General features: G+C 39.4%; 1 pseudogene; it reads left to right on the forward strand.

Moving 5' to 3' along the window:
- The first annotated feature begins 1,619 nt into the window (after positions 1–1,619).
- Positions 1,620–10,819, forward strand: LOC112924446 (guanylate-binding protein 7-like; annotated as a pseudogene).
- Positions 10,820–12,263: the final 1,444 nt, after the last annotated feature.

A 12,263-nucleotide genomic window follows, 5' to 3' on the forward strand; every position in this document is an offset into this window, starting at 1 on the left:
CTCCTGATTTTAAAACTACAATCCAAACAGTGTGGTACTGGCATAAATAATGACATATAGACCAATGGAATAGAATAGAGAGCCCAGAAATAAACTTTGGCTTATATGGTCAAATGATTTTCAATAATGGTGCCAAGACCATTTAATGGGGAAAGAACAGTCTTTCCAACAAATGGTGTTGTGAAAACTGCATTTCCACATGTGAAAGAATGAAATTAGACCTTTACCATACATGCACTATTTACAGAAAAAAATATAAAGGAATCAAAGACCTTGACATAACACCTAAAACTATAACAGAAGGAAAGAAAACATAGGGAGAATGTTCCATGACATTGGACTTGACAATGATTTCTTGAATATGACACCAAAAACAAAGGCCAAAAAAAAGTATATTAAAATTAAAAATGTCAAACATCTGTGCATCAAAACACACAATCAACAGAGTGAAACATAACCTTCAGAATGGGAGAAAATATTTGCAAACCATATGTTTGATGAGAGGTTAATATCTTGACTATATAAAGAATTCCCACAACTCAACAACAAAAAACAAATAACCCGACTTTAAAAATGGGTCGCTCCCTCCACTTCCCGATGCCCTTCCTCCTCACACGGGTCCTGCTGGGCACTGGAAAAACAAAGAGAAAAGATGACCCTTACCCTAGAGACAATTTAAATCTAAAATTTGGACTGCCGATTGTTCTTTTATGGGTAACATCCAATATCCTGAAAATACTACAAAGCTATATTGCATGGAATAATTCAACGGCAATCTTCCTAATCTCAGCTGTTAAAAGTAACTTGTATGACCTAACTATATGGTTTATTCATCGTGCATTGTTTTTAAATGCACGATCCCCACAAATAACTGGCAGTATTTATTAAAAATCCGTTTTTGAGCATTTAACCATCACTCCAGAAAACTCTTCCAGAGAGTAACTTAGGAAACCAATGATCATTTATCTGTATATAATAGAACTATCTCATTCAACTTGTTTATTTGGGAGATAAAAGCTTCTTGCCTTGCTACCGCTGTCCCGCTTTACATTAAGTTTTTAAAAATCACTTTGTAAGGGCAGCTGGGGTGGCTCAGCGGTTTAGTGCTGCCTTCGGCCCAGGGCCTAACCACGGAGACCCTGGATCGAGTCCCACATCAGGCTCCCTGCATGGAGCCTGCTTCTCCCTCTTCCTGTGTGTCTGCTTCTCTCCTTGTGTGTCTCTCATGAATAAATAAATAAAATCTTTTTTAAAAAATCACTTTGTAAGATCATCTCCTCCCCAAAGCTTTTCAAAATAATAACTATGGGAACTCTACATTGCCTTCTAACACAGCAATACTAAACGCGTGTTTTACTTCTAATCTCTTGCACAGAAGTCTGTTAAGAATCAAATTGATTTTTTTGACAAAAAATATTTTAGTTACCCCAATATTTCTTAGTATTTCCCAGTTTACAGACCTATTGACACCGAACTTGTTGCTTCAATTCTCTTTGGCTTCACAGGCTCATTGTAGAAATAGTACATTAACTGTGGAAAATTCAGTGTACTGGGAGGCTTTTGTTATTGACTTGCACAGTAATGAATTAAGTAGGAATTACTTTTTTACACAGTACACGATGAGAAAGTCAAGATTTACAGAGGTAGGTTCCTTTTTCAAAGTCTCCCAGGCAGTAGATGATTAGAACTCCAGGTGTTGAACCATAGCAGTCTCCCTCCAGATTCCATATTGTGACATTCCAGCATGTTCGTCAGTTGCCCCCTGCCTGACACCCTTCACAGCGCCCTTCTTGTCCATGGTTCCTGCTGGCTCTGCTCCTGCTAGCTCTTACTTCTCATTGGACAGTTGCTTGCAGTAATCCTTGTCTCCTTCATACCAGCTTTTTATGTGTGGGGAGGGGGAAGAATTGTCACTGTTCCTATCCAAACCAATTGCTTGCCCTCTGGAATTTCACCCTCCTTGTTTCCTTAGATACTTTTTTAAAAAAAGATTTTATTTATTTATTTGAGAGAGAGAGAGGGAGAGCACTCATGGGCATGAGCAAGGCCCCTCAGGGGGAGGGAGGGAGGAAGGGGCAGAAGGAGGAAGGGGTAGAGGGAGAGGGAGAAGTTCCAGAGGAGCAGGGACCCCAACCTGAGACTTGATCCCAGGACCCTGAGAACATGACCAGAGCCAAAGGCAGGCACTTAACTGACAGAGCCAGCCAGGCAGCCCAACTCAGCTGTTATTTTTACCTACTCCTATCATTTCACAGTCAGATGTAAAGTCTTACTCTGAATTCACAGGACACTTTTTTACATTTTTGGATTTACTCCCTTTCTCTTTTATATTTTAGCTTTTGGTTCCACTGCTGGCAAAGCATTCACTTAGTTACGGTTGTATGTTTACATATTAGTCTGGTCTGCTAACCCAGAAAGTCAACTAACTTCTCAGGGGCAAGGATTGTCATATGGAACTTTGCATCCACCCAACCAAATGCACTGCCTGTCATTTAGAAGATATCTAATGAATAGTTGTTGAATTTAACTGAGTAACATTATGTTTTTAATGTTGACCATGGCACATAAAATTTGCTGTAGGAATAATTTCCTGCTACTTGGTACACACCTACTACATTCTAGTCACTGTGCTAAAGCATGTTAACAAGTAAATGAAGAGTGTACTCTTTAGCCTTTTGCTCTAATGTGTTTCATAGGTCAACGCAAAGATCCATGACTCATGGATCTTTGCCCTGACTGTGTTTCTGAGCAGCACCTTGATCTACAATAGCATAGGCACCATCAAAAATCAAGCCCTGGAATAGCTGCAGTATCCTCCCAGGGACCAAACCACCAAGTTGTATGGAGTTTACAGGAATGGCAGCTGATACTGTCATCTTTCCTGTGAATTAATTGTCATGGTTAAGGAGAAGGGGACATGGGACATAAGTCAATGTTTATAAAATTTGTTTTTAAATACAAGCTGAAACTGTGGTATTTCTCCTTCCTTAGCTAAATTCTCAGCTATGTGACTGAACTAACACAGCTAATCAGGACAAAATCCTCAACCTCTGGTGAAAAAGAGGACCCCACCGAGTTTGTGAGTTTGTTTGAACTGTTTGGGATTTTACCCTGGAGTTGAAGATAGATGGAGCATCAATCACGGAAGATGAATACTCAGAGGATGCCGTAAAGCTGATCCCAGGTCTCAGAGCATGCTCTGGGTGGTGGAAGTTTCAACAGGGAGGGGCGGGGGCGGGGGAAGTCAACTAAACCTTGTCAGTCAGCACTTGAATTCAACTTTTGTTTGACATCAGATGGAGATGCAATCTAATAGTGAGGGGTGATTTTTGAATGGTGTTTGGTGATTGTTTATCATAGGTTATTGCTTGTGAAACTCTAGGTGCTGGAGAAAGCTCACTGAGGAAGTTTAAGGACCAATGTTCAACCAAATGACTTTAGACCAAATATGTATAGGAATACATTTTTCTAGGTTATAGTGCTATAATTTCCTAAGACCCACATACTTGAGCTCCTTATTATGTGCTCTTCCTGTTCCACACAAAATAGCTCAGCAGATTAGAAGTTGGTAAACCTAGAGTCACAAGAAATGAAAGGACCCTAAACTTTTTATGGAAAAATATATAAAACATAAAACTTACCATTTTAACCATTTTTAAGTTTATAGTTATGTGGCAATAGGTATACTCACATTGTTGTGCAACTATCACCACTCACCCACTCTAAAAGTTTTTCATCTTCCCCATCTGAAATTCTGTACCTGTTAAAAACTAACTCCATAGACTCCCTACCTCCAGCCCTTGGCAACCACCATCCTACTCTGTCTCCATATAGATACCTCATTTAAATGGAATCATACGCTCCTTCTCTTTTTATGACTGGTTTATTTCATTAACCATGATGTCCTCAAGATTCATTCATGCTGTAGCATGTGTTAGGATATCTTCCTTTCTAAGATTGAATAGCATTTTTTTGCATGTGTATACCATATTTAAGTGATCTAATTTTAAAAATATATTTCATGTTTCTATGAAATATTCTATGAAGATTTTACTAGTACCCGAATAGTTACAAATTTCAGACAAAGGATATTTATCCAATAAGTGTACAGGAAAAAAAATATCCATCTAGTAAGATTTTCAGATTCACAGTGATCTTTCTCATCATTTCACTTTCTTCTTTCTTATAATCTTGTACATTATATCACCATTTTAATATTGTTAATTTACTACATGTAAATTTTATATGCATTTTATTTTATTTTAGCAAGGTGAATAACTGATGGCACTTGGAAGTAATACATATTTTGTTTAATTGTTCATGTATTCATTCCTTCAAAAATCTTTATTGAACTCCTGACATACTCCCCAAAATCATTCTGTGAAGCACTGCCAAGGTAGACATAGTTTGAGATAGACAATGTCAAGTTCGCCAAATTACCTTTAGATTAACCTTACCCTATGAATGTTTCTGCTGAAAGAATTCCAAATATATTTATTTATTGTGATTTTACTCTGAATTGTATAAGTTTTTTTCTCATGTTGGTATTATTTGTCATCCTCCTGATATTTTCACAAGCAATATCTTACTCTTCTTTCTGGTATTACATTATTTTAGGACCCATATTTCATATCTAATATGGACATAATCAGATCACAAAAGGAATTCTCATCATTTTTTTCTTTTTCTTTTTTTTTAGATTTTATTCATTTACTTATGATAGAGACAGAGAGAGAGGCAGAGACGTAGGCAAAGGGAGAAGCAGGCTCCCTGCGGGGAGCCTGTTGTGGGACCTGATCCCAGATCCCAGGATCACGCCCTGAGCTGAAGGCAAACACTCAACCATTGAGCCACCCAGGAGTCCCCATTTTTTTCACTCATCAGTGACTTGATAAACATTTAATGAATACGTAAACCACTAAATTCCACAACAGTGCTAAGGAAACTGACCATAAATTGCTTTGGTTGGGACTGATGCTTCTCCCTTCTTCTCCCATATTTTCTTGCCTCTGCTCCATGCAGAAATGGATTTTCCTTGCCTACAGTGATGGCCCAGGTTGGTTTGAAATGATTGGATTAAAGGAGATTTATAGGCACAGGAGCTACAGTGATGCAAAGACTCCTGGAAATGAAAGTCCTGACCCCCTTACCTGAAGGCCACTTTTCAGCGATCAATTTTTTTCCACCTTTGCAGGCACAAATACCAAAATCCAGAATTCCAACATGCCTGGAGAGTGTATCAGGAAGTTCTTTCCAAAACGGAAGTACTTCATCTTTGGCCTACAAATGATAAAAACCTCTTATTCCATCTTGAGAAGGTGCCAGAAGACCAGCTGGACAGTACTTTCCAGGAGCAATCAAAGAAATTCTGTACCTATATTTTCACTCAAAGACCAAGACCATAACAGAGGGAATCATTGTCACTGGCAGCCGTGAGTCCCCTTTGTCCAAAGCATATCTCTGTGTCCATGTGTGGTGGGGCTTTGATTATATCCTGGGTTTATCAGTAATTTTGTTTACATCTGTGTGTAACTATGGAGAAGCCGATATTCATGCCATGAAAAGATCTCCATGTGTGTTTATCAATTAAAGTCTCTGTAGGTGAAGGTCTGCTGAGACTTACATAGGAACCTAATGCACTAATCATAAAAAGGCAAGATGGAATTAAAGAGAGAAAATCTGTATATTGAGAAATCCTATGGGATAAATTCTTTAAGGAGATAGCAGATATTTTGTAAATTTACATGAGGCAAATCATAAATAGGAAGCTGTGAGTTCCTACAAGCCCACTGAGAAACAAGATTCTGCGTCATCTTATATGCAGGGCAGGCTTCGTGAGCATGTGACTTAAGCAGTCCTGCAGTACCCTGTGTGGAGTTGGGCCCATCTCTGCTTTGAATTCTCAATCATTTTCAGCTAGGAGCCAAAATTTTTATTTTGTACTGGGCCATAGGAATTATGTAGCTGGTCTTGTTTGTGTATATTACTTCACCTATAGAATCTATTCCTTTTTATTCTCATTGAATGGGAAACCATTTTTCCAGTGACCCATGTGCATATGTAATTGGTAATTGTAATTTGAAGAAAGGGAGAACAGTAAAAGAAAGAACAGGAAAACAGTAATGTTGTAAGAAAGGAATACATTCTCAAAATGAGAAAATAATATTTCCTTGTAAAAAAGTGAGGTTTTTTGTGTGTGTGATCTAAGGATGATGATCCATAAAAATTGTAAGCTAATGATTGAGACCTTGGTATTTATCCTCAAATTTCCTGGCTTATTCAGGGCTGGGGACTCTGTTGAAAGCCTCTGTGAGGGCCATCAGGAAGGGAGCAGTTCCTTGCTTGGAGAATGTGCTGACAACTCTGCCTTTGTGTGAGAACTCAGTGGCCATGCAGACAGCAACTGACCACTACAGCGAGCAGATGGCCTAGCATCTGAGGCTCCCCACAGACACGCTCCAGGAACTGCTGGATGTTCATGCAGACTGTGAGAGGGAAGCCATTGAAGTGTTCATGGAGCACTCCTTCAAGAATGGCAAGTGGGAATTCCAGAAAAAACTGATGGTAGTTGTCTTAGCATTTAGCACTCCTGATTTCTCCCCTTGTGAAATGATACCTGAGGAAGTCTATATTTTTTATCAAATAGCTGATCTCTTTACTGTGGTCAAAGGAGCCTCGATTATTGTAAGACAAGGTTCTATAGGCAATGGTTTTCTCTTTTATTATATAGGCATATTATTAATTTTGTATTGCTGCATTAAAACTTGTCATGAATATACCAGTTTAAAACAACAAATATGAATAAGCTCATCAGTCCATATAGGTCAGAAGTCTGGCAGGAGGTGACCATGTGCTCTGCCCCTGATATCACAAGACTAAAAACAAGGTGTCAGCCTGACCAAGGTCATCTGCAGCCCCCTGAAGAGGCTCCAGTTTGTTCATTAAGGTTGTTGGCATATTCAGTCCCTTGGAGTGCAATTTACAAAATCAGGGGAAAAGATCTGTACTTCTATCTTCACAGGCTGGAATCCTTGGTGGAAGACTTCATGAAAGATTCCAAACTCTGTTCAGAGTATCCTTCAGTCATCACTGGATGATTTTATCTTCTTTGTACACATTTCCATCCAGAGCAACCCAAATTCTCTGAGGAACTGCTACTTCTAGCCACAATTCAACTTTCTTTGTTCATTGTTGATGGTTGAGTCACTGTTAATCCTACTACAGCAGAAGTAAAATTGGAGCTTATTTCTTCCAACTCTATCATTTTATAGATAATTCCCCAAAGGAATTAAGGGGATTTTTACAAGTAATACAGAGAATTGATCAGTACTAGGATTAAAAGTCTCCTGGGGCACTTGGATGGCCCAGTCAGTTGAGTGTCTGACTCTTGATTTTGGCTAAGGTCATGATCTCAGGGTTATAGAATCGAGCCCCCCCATCAGGCTCTGAGCTCAGCGGGGAGCCTGCTGAGATTCTCCCTCTCCTCCCTCTGCCCCTTCCCCCACTCGCATGCATTTCTCTCTCTTTCTCAAGTAAACAAATCTTTAAAAAAAAAACGGGGCAGCCTAGGTGGCTCAGCGGTTTAGCACCGCCTTTGGCCCAGGGCCTGATCCTGGAGTCCTGGGATTGAACCCCACTTTGGGCTCCCTGCATGGAGCCTGCTTCTCCCTCTGCCTGTGTCGCTGCCTGTGTGTGTGTGTGTGTGTCTCTAATAAATAAATAAAAACTATTAAAAAAAAAAAACTAGAACTAAAAGTCTATTGATTCCTAGTCCATTCCATGTTCCAGTCTACTCTGAGGTAATCAGGATGCTTTTTTCTAGCAGCTTCTTTCTGTTGGATTTCCCTGACAGGACACCATAGAGAAAAAGAAGGAAGATTTCTTGCTGCAGAGTGAAGATGCATCTGTCATATATTCCCAGGCAAATATTAAGCAACTTTCAGAGTCCCTGATGAAAAGCATTTCAAGAGAAATTTTTTCTGTTCCTAGAGGGTACAGTCTCTACTTAGAAGCAAAGAACAAGATTGAATGAGACTATAACCTAGTGCCCAGGAAAGGGGTTAAGGTGAAGAATAAAGGAAGAGTGGTAGTTGTCAGAATCCTAGAGTCAAAGGATGTTTGCTGCTTTTACTGAAAATCTAAGATCACAGCACCATTTTGAGGGAGAAAGCAGAGCATGGAGATAGCTCCACGCTTAAAGTTTTTATCCACAATTAGCTATATATTGTTGAGACTAGAAATGTTTCTCCCCAAGAAAGGGTGTAGAATTGGAAATTCTGGTTTAAAGAGAACAATTGTTCTTTATCAAACAATGTGATCATTTTTTTGCTGAGTATAGAGGATGCAAAGAGTAAAGACACAATCTTTGTTCTCAAGATGGTGTTATTATCTGAAATGAAGACAAATAATAGGCAATTGTAGGGTTATCATACTTTCGTGAACAGATTGTAAACTAATGGTGATGATTATGATGACAATAACAATAATTATAATAATGGCTGACATGTCCAGTACCTTTTTACTACACTATGCATACAGTAAGTAACCTATAGTTAGGTACTTTCATTGGATCCTCAATTTAATGCTCAGAATATTACTATAATTTAGATACTATAGTTATGCAGTCAAGAAATGGGATATACATTGTAGTAAGCAAGTTGCCCAAGGTCATACTACCAGCAAGTGAGAGAGCTAGTAGGGCAGGTTAGAGTAATTGACCATCTTCATAACTACAAAGGCAGTTTGGCAAAGCACGCTGCAAGAGGAGTAAGACATGCAAGATGAAAGTATCCATAAGTGTTATCCTAGTTAAGAAAGAGTACATGAGCATCCTTCCTTGCAGAAAAAAGATTGAGCAAATGTTTGAGAACACCGGAGGTTCCCATTTATACTTACACATGTCTGGTCAGCTGTACCTGGGATGAATAGTGGATGGCTTCTCTGGAGGGAAAGATGGGGTGCTACGAAGCAAGCTGAAATGGGAGGTTCAGGTCTCACAAGAGAACTCAGGATTTATATTGGAGCCATGCAAGGAAAGTTAGTGAGGGATATCTAAGCAAATGCAAAACTTACAAGGCCACATTTGTGACTTTATAGAACAGTGATTTCCCTAAAAAGACAGGATCTTTGCTACATGACATGTCTCTGTTCCTTGTTTCTTCAGGCAAATGAAGTTCTCCAGCACTTCTAACAGAACCAGCTGGCAGTAGTGAACTCCATTCTACAGGGAGACTATGGCCTCATCTATCAGAAGAAGGCCCTATCAGGTACAGGTGTGGGGTTGAGCATATAGCAGAGTGGGTAGGTTGCTGCATTACCTTCAGACAGAGATGAGGGCCAAACCTCCCTGAAACAAAGAGCTTCTTCTCTTTCTGTGGAACAGCACTGCTAAATATAACCATCAGAGTTGTCTTTTTAAATCTGGCAGACAAGGAAGGCCATCTCAATCACATCCAGAAATGTGCTCTTGGGGATCCACATAATTCAGAGGTTTCTCAGCTACCTTTTCAAAGTCAGTTTCATATCTGTGCTGAGGAGGCTAGAATCAAACATGAGTGTTGTTTTCTTCTTCTCTAAAACATTTGTGGAACAGCTGAGTGGACTTTGAAGGAGGCAGCTGAGAAGCCACAGGTGCTGCTAAGACAGAAATACAAGGAGCAACAGTAAAAACTGGAGGCTGAAGAGAGAAGCTGTAGAGAAAGCGCAGCCCAGTTAACTGAGACGTTGGAGAAGGAAATGTTGAGGCACAAGCTGAAGGTAAGCCTGCACCAGAGCCTAGGCAGTGCCTAATGGACAGTGCCCTGGTTCCTCAGAAAAAAGAGGGCCCAAACTAATAAAAATCAAGATCCCAGGGAGAATCATAAAGACATATAATTCATTGAAACCTCAAATTCATCTGGACTCTGCTGAGGCCCTTAAATACACAAAGTCCAGTGCCATATGTGGTGTGAGAATTTGCAGTGTGCAGTTAACATCTGCTGGGTGCTGGGCTGCTGTTTATGGGGATTGTTAGGGTAGTCTCATTGGGCCCTGGGTAAATAGGGCCTTAGTCCACTAGTCCTTAGGATTCTTGGTTAAACCATCAAACAGACCTGAAAGAACTCCATCTTGTCTTAAAAGTATCGGATGAGATTTGAAATACAGGAATCTGAAAGCTCTAAAATTTGCTGCATTTGTTTCCAGATCTGTGTGAGTCATCCACCAAAGCACAGAGGAAAATTAATTCTTCAATTCAACCTGGCACTTGATAACTAGTGTTCTAGAGGAGGGCAGCAGTTCCCATTGTTTGTTAGATGTGTGTGTTCATGCTGCCTCAGTAGAACTGAGATAGAATTAATCCTTCATGCCTCTGAAGGACATCCTCAGTGCTGGAATTCATCTGGTGAGGATAGTTCTCAGGTCTGACCTAGACTGACCCCACTCGTGGTGAGATGGTACTAAGGGAATTGTGGGAAGGTGTAAACCATGCATAATCCCACTTTACAGGACAGACTCATCAAAGAGCACTCTTGGATGATAGAGCAGTGGACACAGTGCTTCAATGCTGAAACTGTTAAACTCAAAACCCTTCCTCTCGATAATAGAAGATTTTCGAAAGTAGACTCCTTCTTTTTTATAGATCCAAGAACTTCTTAATGAAGGGTGTCAAAAGAAATCTGACACGTTGCATACAGAGATACAGCTACTAAAAAAAGAGATTGCAGCAAATAAAGAAGAAAAGTATTCATTGGATCCATGGATCTTTGATGTGATTGATGGAGTGTTAGGTGAAGAAACGCCAGATCCTAGTGAGTTACCTGGTGTGGGGATGAAAATTTAGGGCTCATAATGACATAGGTTCAGAATTCCTTTTAGGGATTAATAAAATGAGTTTTGTGATGCTGTGACATCCTTTGAAAGCATGAGTCATATTAGTTTCTTCTAACAAAAGTTGAAAGATAACTGTGCTTACTAATGATTACTTTTATTTATTAAAAGATAAATGTAAGAAAAGGCCAAATTTGCAGTTGCAGCAAGACAAAATATCGCAAAAGAAAATCATCAGACCTGAGTGTTGTTTTCTTCTCTCTCTAAAACATTTGAAGGAGGCAGCTGAGAAGGAACAGGCAATGCTAAGACAGAAATACAGGAGCAACAGCAAAAACTGGAGGCGGAAGAGAGAAGCTTCAAAGAAAACATAGCCCAGCTAAGAGAGAAGTTGGAGAGGGAAAGAGAAAACCTTTGTAGGAAGCAGGAAAAAATGTTGAAGTGCAAGTTGAAGGTAAGCCTGCACAGAGCCTGGCCAGTGTCAATGGACAGTGCCCTGGTTCTTCAGGAAGAGAAGGGCCAAACCTAATAAAAATGATGATCCTTGGGAGAATCCATATGATTCACTTAATGCCTCAGATCCATCTGGATTCTGCTAAGGTCCTTAAATCCACAAGACTCCAGCACTTTCTGTAGTGTTAGTCTTTGAAGTGAACACATGGCATCCCCAGGTTGCTAGGCTGCTGTTTATAGTGACTATAGTATGTTTTTGTACTGTCTGAAGTAAGTAAAATGTTAGTCCTCTAGTCCTTAGGATATTTGTACATCCATCAGATATATCTAAAATATAGATCCACTGTGTCTTGAAAGTATCAAAGTATCAAATTATGCTTGATATGAAATGCATATGAATGAAACATGGCATTCTGAAAGCCCTGTAACTTGCTGTTTCCAGACCTGTAGGAGTTACTCTATAAAGTATGAGAATGGTCTTCTTTATTACAACGTGCAGCTCAATTACCTGTTTTCTACACATTGCTAGCAATTTCCTTTTTTTTTTTTTTTTTTTTGTAGTTGGGTGTGGACATGCTACCTTAAATAGAACTGAGAATTCATTAGAATCAAACCTACATTCTTTCCCAAAGGGCATCATTAGAACTGGAACACATTTCTGTGATAGTTCTCAGTCTTGATTTAGCCCCAACAGTTCCCCACCCTCAGCAAGATGATCCTGAGCAAATCTTGGGAAATTATAAGTCATAGATAGTCTTCTCATCCAGATCAAACACATAGAAATATTGAAAAACCCCATCAAAGAATACTACAAAGTTAGAAAAGTAGATCGATATGCTTAGCTTAGCTGCTAGTGTTAACTATGAAACCCAACTTGATAACAGAATTTTCAAAAGTGAAAATTTTATAAATCCAAGAAAAATTGCTTATTGAAGGATTTAAAATTCTGAGATCACAAATGAAATAGGCTCAGAATTCCCATTGAGGAAATTATAAAATGAAGC

Source organism: Vulpes vulpes, chromosome 3 (genome assembly GCF_048418805.1).
Source record: "Vulpes vulpes isolate BD-2025 chromosome 3, VulVul3, whole genome shotgun sequence".
In the NCBI taxonomy this organism is placed as follows: domain Eukaryota; kingdom Metazoa; phylum Chordata; class Mammalia; order Carnivora; family Canidae; genus Vulpes; species Vulpes vulpes.